Genomic DNA, 7,500 nt, shown 5'->3' on the forward strand with positions numbered 1-7,500 from the left:
TATACTATGGCAATAAAGGAAAAAGATACTTATAAATATATGAAAACAGCAAATGGTAAGAGCATATGTTTGGAATGTAACGGTGAGTAATGAGGTAAGTGATACAAAGTCCACCATATTGCAGGCAATGAGGTCAGATCGATTCAACAACTACAGCCATACTTTGAACTGGCGCACCATAAGTATGACCCTGTAACATAAGTTGACTGAAGCTTATTGCATGAAGTATAGCATCAGGGAGATGCAGACAGACTGACAGACAGACATCAGACTGACAGACTGACTGACAGGCAAACAGACAGCAGACAGACTGACTGGCTGACAGGCAACAGACTTACTGATTGACTGACTGACAGTCAGAAAGGCAAACAGATTGACTGAACTGACAGACTGACTGCTAACTGACTGACTGACTGACTGACTGACTGACTGACTGCTTACTGAGTGATTGACTGACTGACTGACTGGCTGTTTGACTGACTGACTGTCTGACTGACAGGAAGCAGACTGACTGACTGACTAGACAGACAGACAGACAGACAGACAGACAGACAGACAGACAGAAGACAGACAGACAGACGACAGACAGACAGACAGACAGACAGGCTGAGGAGGAGACAGAGACAGCGACAGATAGGCTGAATGTGAATGGATGAGAGGAAGATAAACACGAAAATAGAGTTAGAGAAATTGGTGACAAACAAAGAACGAAACAGAAAAGAAAACAAAACTTAGGACCTCGTCAAGCAAATATATATCTTTTTTTCTTTCTGCCTTCCTTTCTTCCTTTCATCATGGGGAAAGATCTCGCAAATCCCCTTCAACACGCGCGCCTCGTCCTCCAGGGCTGTGAAGTTGTTGGCGCTGACCTCCTCCAGGCTGACTCGCTCCTCGTCGGTGTCCATCTGGGTTTCCGAGTAAATTTGATTAGGACGCAATTAAATCACGCGTCTGCATACTGTTTCCGACCTGATTACAGAGAATGCTTGTGTTTTTTTTTTTTTTTTTTTTTTTTTTTTTTTTTTTTTTTTTTTTTTTTTTTTTTTTGGGTCAATGATGATGTGAAGGTGCATTTTAAAAACCGAGGATGTGGAAAGTCTAAAGTTTTCTTACCCAATCGGCACGTAGGGTAAGAATACATTCCATGCCCCTGTAATACAAGTTTATGTAGTGTATTAGCCATAGATCGGCATCTACAAGTGCTTAGTTAGCTTACCAAGGTAATTCTATTATAATCCCTACTGTCGCACCTGTATACCCTTGTTTCAATCGATTTTAGGGAGAAGTGTAATTTTGCAATGTATTCAGAATGTGTTCTTGAGATTTTAATAATACAACGAACTAATAGCCAGGATTCTTTGCTTTTCTTTCTTTGTTTGGACATTCTTGGCTTGTGGCTATCAAGCCAGCGGCATGTGTCCAAGACCGAAAAGGGGTTATGTAAAGAGGCCAATGGGATCCTACATGTATAAGTTCTGATCAGTCTATATAAGATGTGATTACATAAAGCTTTGTCCTCTCTTGAGAAGTGAGTACGTCGTGATTCTTATTACAGTTTATGATTATCATATCATTTATAGAAAACTGGTGTATTGAGGTTGTGAAATCTGTGTACTTGTTGTGAAATGAAAAAGTATAAGGATGGGATATGTACGTCTTACTTGCGTAAGGTTTAGGAGCATTCTGTTTAAAAGAAAACAGTCTCTATGGTTTGGGTGGTTATTAACAGGTTGGGGGCAATTTGAGATTCAGGTATTTCTTTTCTTGTAGGGGTGAGGTGTTTTCTTCTTGAAGCGTTTGAACCTAAGGCGGGGCCAAGCAACCACTCCTCCTTCTCTCCTTCCTGTGGGCTGCTGGTCCCCTTTTTCTATGTTTCTTTGATTTTGTGGTGTGGAGTTGGAGGCTGGTCCACTCACTTTTTGCCACAGGAGATGTATTTTGCTTTTATAACGAGGCCAAAATACCTGAGATCCTGTCGAACTATGGTAGTGTCCCATATTGCCAGTCGACCCGGCTAGTTTGTCGCCGTGTTCATTGCCATTGGCATGCCAGAGTGGTGCCTGGTACCCATATTAGCTTGTTTGATTTTGTTGGCACCATGGTAGCATGATACACGAATGATATTAGCCGGCGCATTTCATTTTTAGTGGTTTCTAAGGATTTAATAGCTTTAAGTGAACTTAAATGAATCCGAAAAATAACTAATCTATGTGGGTCGTCATAGTGCAAAAATACAATGGGCTTTATCAATGGTGCAAAAAGTCAGCAAGAAAGATCGATGTATGATTCGGCAGTCTAACTTTAGTTCACATTCCACCGCCATAACACCGCACCCACGCACATCAAATCTGTTTTGGAGCCCGTCGGTATATAAATGGAAAAAAAAGGAGGATGTTGAACAATATCGCTCTACGAACCTCTGGCGTACCTCCATCTCCGGGGGCGCCATGGGCCTATGGCTGATGGAAGCCAGGCTTCATATAGAAAAATTGGGGGGTTTTCCCCTGGCGCTATAACACATTTTGACTGAACCAGTGTAATCGATGGTTGAGAGATCGATACCGACTTTCTCGACGAGGTCAGTGGAGTCTCGTGGCAAGGGCCTAATGCCACTATTGCCATTTAGGGTGGCTCGGGTCTTCGAGCCACTTTGGCGGCGGCATAGCTCAAGGCTAACTGGGCCGCGTCTGAGTCGGAGGGGAAGTACTCCTGACTCCACCTCAAGACGCTCGCAGTCCGAGTGCACATCAGGGCTCCAAGACACACGCGCAAACGGCATTCTGCAACAGCATCCAATCCTTTCAAACTTGTTTCTCGATGCCGAACCATAAACCGATTGGACCCACTAATCTACTTTAGAACCTAATCAGGGCTTTATATACATTAGCAAAGACCTGTCTATCACTCCCCCATTATTACCAAGAGAGCATGCCAAAATTGGAAAAAAAAAACCTGACATTTACAGTGTGCTTTACTGCCCAAGTGTGGTTCTTTCCAATTGAGTCCCGATTATCAAAAGTCGCCCAGAACTTAGCAGCATTTTGAATGGGTATTGGTTGTTGTCTCGAGTTAGCCTTATTTTCGCTTCCTCCTAAGTGAAAAAAAATACCCCAAAACTCTTTCTATATGGAAAACTTAAAACCCCCACTGGAGGCCCCAGTTATGAATCATTCCAGTTGCAATTGGATGCGTTTTTGCTGATAAATTCCGCATTATTGCTGGAATGCCATACTGCACCAATATGTGAGCGTACAGTGGGTTTTAAATCCGGGAAGGAGCTGGTAAGATGTCATTAATCATAAACATAAAATAATATTGGTGACGAAGACACTTTTCCTTGTGGGACCCCCGTTGCCTGGACAAAAATGTTCCGAAAAAGTGACCATTGTCGGAAAATAATTTGATAGCAAAGTTCTGTCAGAAATGAAAATTTGAATAAAACAAGGCAGTTCCCACGTAATTCCAAAAGCAAGAAGTTTTTCTGAGTAGGCCATAGCGCCATGTCCTTGTCGTAGGCTTTTTCCTATAATCTAAAAATACACGAAATCACCAAATAATCTTTTTTTGGCATGGCCTCTTGAATATGACTGTCCACTTTTACTAGCTGATCAAGAGTTTGGGGGGCCGTCCCTTGCGAAGCCGCACTGCTCGTCAACTGGTAAATTAATGGAATTTAAAAAAATGCAATAGCCTAGCTGTTTAACAATTCGTTTCCATTACCTGCAGAGCTGGGGTTACCCCTCCTTTCAATATGGGAATGAATGTGGGCGAAGGGCCATGAGTTTTTTGGAAAAGTGTGGGCTTTTTTTTCCAAATTTCATTGTGTACACTTCTAGCAACTTAAGCATGTCACATGATTAAGATGCTTATCCCATCTCATATCGAGATCTCATCGGTCGGGCCTGGGAATGTTCCCCTCTCACAGGCTTATATGGCTCGGACAAGCTCTCATGTTAGATCGATTATTGTAATCAAGTCATCTCCTGTGGCAAGTGAATTGGTTGCAGCTCAGAGAGCCTCTTCCTTGATGGTCAGGAAGGTGGGTTGGTAAAATTACCGAGCTGCTTGTAGAGAAGAACTGCCTCTGGCGAGTGCATTAGCAATGTCTCTAGGTGAGTCCGAAATTGCTACCCTCAGTAATGATGTTATTAATTTTTTGATAGATGTTTTTTTTTCTTTTTGATTTTATTGATAAGTGGACCACCCTCTGATATTTTTGGTGTTGCTGTTTATTGTAGAGGAACAACGCTGCGCCAGGAGTCTCTTTTTGCTTGATCTTATTACTCTACGAGCCCTAGTCTTGCTAGTTTGTAATTGCAAAAGTTCTCATTTGTGATGGCTATTTTTGAAAAAGCCTGTAGGCCTTATTTGGCGTCGGCCAAACGCGCCCTGCGGCAATCTTGTGTCCCACCATGGACCCTATCTTAAACGCTATGTCTGTCGAGTTTAGGACTGGATATCATTGCTGCTCTGCTTCTATAATCGAATTATGAATATTTTTTTTTTTTGGGTTTACTTTTATCATCAATGGTTTCTCCAACAAGTTCGAGCTTGACCCCTCCTTGTGAGGCGACATAGTCTGCTCTTTTTTAACGTTTAAATTTAGGCCTGAAGGCGTTTCTCCTGTGTCGCATGGATATTTAATAATTGATCAAAATAGGAAGATGTATCGTTTCCCAACGAGTCGTCATGGTGTGCCACAGGCACTTGGCTTGCACTTGATGAAGAGACCAGTGATAAGTCCAATAAAGCTCACATTATACCTGGTATTAATCGTCCAACTCCGCGTCGGACTATTCCCATCATTCGAAGGATTAATCATACTCATATAATCAACTGAAAACTACTTGCTCACTTCTACTTCTACCAGCCACCGCAGGGAACCCCATAACGTATGATGAGCATTAAATCAGCCTAAATTAACTTTATTTTGTGGCAGGAACGTTCCTGAAGAGCAAAGAGCCTCATCATAGGCTATCACTTTCTGCAATCAAGGTGGACAATAAAGTGAACATATAAGCCAGATACGTGCCATTAATTTTTACTTGGCATGCGACAAAACTTCCGGCGGGAGACAGTAGAGTCGAATAGTCACGGTTCTGTAAAAAGGGAGGCTTTGGTGGATGTACATGGCGACCTCCTGCTCCCCCCTTGGCCATACCAACCACCCCTGCCCTCATGATCCTTCAGCCATAGAGGGTAAGTTCCTTTAGCGAAACGCCTCGTCAGAGACGAGGTGTGTTAAGTGCGTTGCTTGGAGGAACTATAATATCGGGAGCGTAGGACAGGCTAATAATTTAAGGTCATTTACTTTAGATTTTAAAGACTTCGACAGTTCCATTGTCTAAATGGTCCGAGACGCGAAGATATACGTTTTTTATGGGGTTTGGAAGTGCCTTGTCCACCAGTTTTTTTCTTTTTTTTTGGGAGGGGAGAGGCCTCCTCTCCCTTCGCTTGGGTTCCTACGCTTTTTTTCCCTGGGGACGCTCCTCCCTCGGATGGTTTGGAGCGGCAGAAGCCTCCATGTCCTGACCTCCTGGCGAGGCGACGACTGACAATTGCCGTGGATCTGCTTCTTCTCAACGAGATGAGCCGATCGCGAGCCGAGAGTGAGATCCTCCAGGAGTAGCCCGGACGGGAAAGGTGGGCTCCGAACTGTGCTTCGGTATCAGCCGCCTAGGATTTTATAATGCTGGGTTGATGCAGTCATGTTGATCATGACTAATTTAGTCAGTTGTTAATACTGTTAATATTGTTGTCTTTAAAAACGGTCGCTGAGTGTTTCAGGTTCAGCAAGTTTCTTTATCTGCTTAGCTGCAAGCGGTTGACCGACTGAACTTGACTAGGGTATGATTGTTTTACTGCTGCTCAGCATAGGAAGTATCAGTTTGTGGTGTCAAATTTTTTTTCCACTTTCCTCTTAGCTTTCAGTATAAGCTAACTTCATGCTTCCTTCCATATAGGTGCTAAGAGAATGTCCCTCGTAGTCTGTCGCTGGTTTCTTCAGGACATTGCTTGCTCGCACTCAGCAGATCCCTGAACTGATGGGACCTCCACACATCTTGCACTTTGGAAATCTGGCTAGTAACATGTTAGGTGGTCATGGGCTTCAGGCACATTTAACCAGGGCATAAAGATTTAATTGTGTCCTTTAGTCAATACATCTTATGAAGTGTGGTCCGAATTTTTGGCATCTATTACAATGAATTACAATGCATTGGGCTTTTGGACATAAGTCTTTACCTTGAACACTTTCAGAAACCAGGAGAGACCTGATACAGATAGCTCTGGATTTTATTCAAAGCAAGGTCCAAACAAAAACATAAGTCCGGGTTTGTATCGTTACAGCAGCCAATCCCGGGGGTACCCTTCTGTCTTTGGTCATATCAATGAACGTCCACTACGTCTTGGTCCTCATGCTCTCAAGAATTTCATTTCTTCTTTTTCTTCCATCGTCCCTCAAATCCCCCTGGAAAGAGTAACTCCCTTACAATGTGTTTGGGGGCCAATAGGAATAGTTTTACTTTAATCGAAGATCATGAATTTGTGTCCGCTTAAGTAAATCCCTTAATCTGGGAGTTTGTATTGTGTACTTTAAACAAAGGAGGGCTTTTTTCCTTCTCACAAGTTTTTGAAGCATAACGATGTTGAAAGTGGTGAGGCCAGTCTAGGGCCTTTTGTGGTGATAAAGGGAGTTCAACGTTCAAAAGCAATGATTTTCATTTCACTGGAACAGCATTTTACAATTCGCGAAAACCTCGAACTGCATCCCTCAGTTGGGATTTTTGAAAAGTGGTCTTCTCGTTTTGTCGTTAGTGGGGGTTCTGTTGTTCAGGGTTCGAATTAGTCAAAGAGTGGTCTTGAGTCGCCCATCCTCCTTGAGGAGGTTGAGGTCGACCGGGTGCGCCCCTCCGTCTCTGTAGAGAGTGAGAAGGGGTGCCGGGTGAGCCACTCCAATCTGGGCATGCATCGGCCAGTCCGAACCCCCTTGTCTCAAAAAATTTGTTTGTCCTGAAGGGATCAAAGGCTCTTAACTTTTGGTATCTAACCTACACAGCAATGTTAAGAGAGTAGAATCATGGGAGTCAAATTTCGTCCTCCGTGTACGGCCCCCAGTGGATAAGCCTGGTTGCGTTCTCAGTACCACAGAGAGGACGGAGTTATGTGGAGTGTCGACCGACTGTTCCATTTGACCCCCCGAACCTTGCCTAGGCGAAGGAACGGTAGTTAGATGCCCACCCCCCAAGCGAATACGGGAGATTCACACCACGAGGAACTCCGGCAGGCTCAGAGAAAGTCACATTAAGGAAGAGGAATATTTAGGAAAGAAACAGTGGGCGGCGCCGTGCGGCGCCCAAAGTCCCCCCAGACTACTTGGGCCTTCACTTCTCCCTACCCAGGGGGTCAAAGCCCAAAGGGCTATAATACCCTGGTGTAGAAGAGAGCTGCGGGTCTGAGGTGGGGTGCTGACTGACCCTACTAAGGCCTCGTGTCCAACCC

At 43.9% G+C, this 7,500-nt stretch overlaps 1 pseudogene; it reads right to left on the bottom strand.

Moving 5' to 3' along the window:
* Positions 1–583: 583 nt before the first annotated feature.
* The window catches only part of LOC119579380, a 78,566-nt pseudogene continuing 71,649 nt past the window's right edge, over positions 584–7,500 (bottom strand).

The sequence above is a fragment of the Penaeus monodon genome, chromosome 12 (assembly GCF_015228065.2).
Source record: "Penaeus monodon isolate SGIC_2016 chromosome 12, NSTDA_Pmon_1, whole genome shotgun sequence".
NCBI lineage: Eukaryota > Metazoa > Arthropoda > Malacostraca > Decapoda > Penaeidae > Penaeus > Penaeus monodon.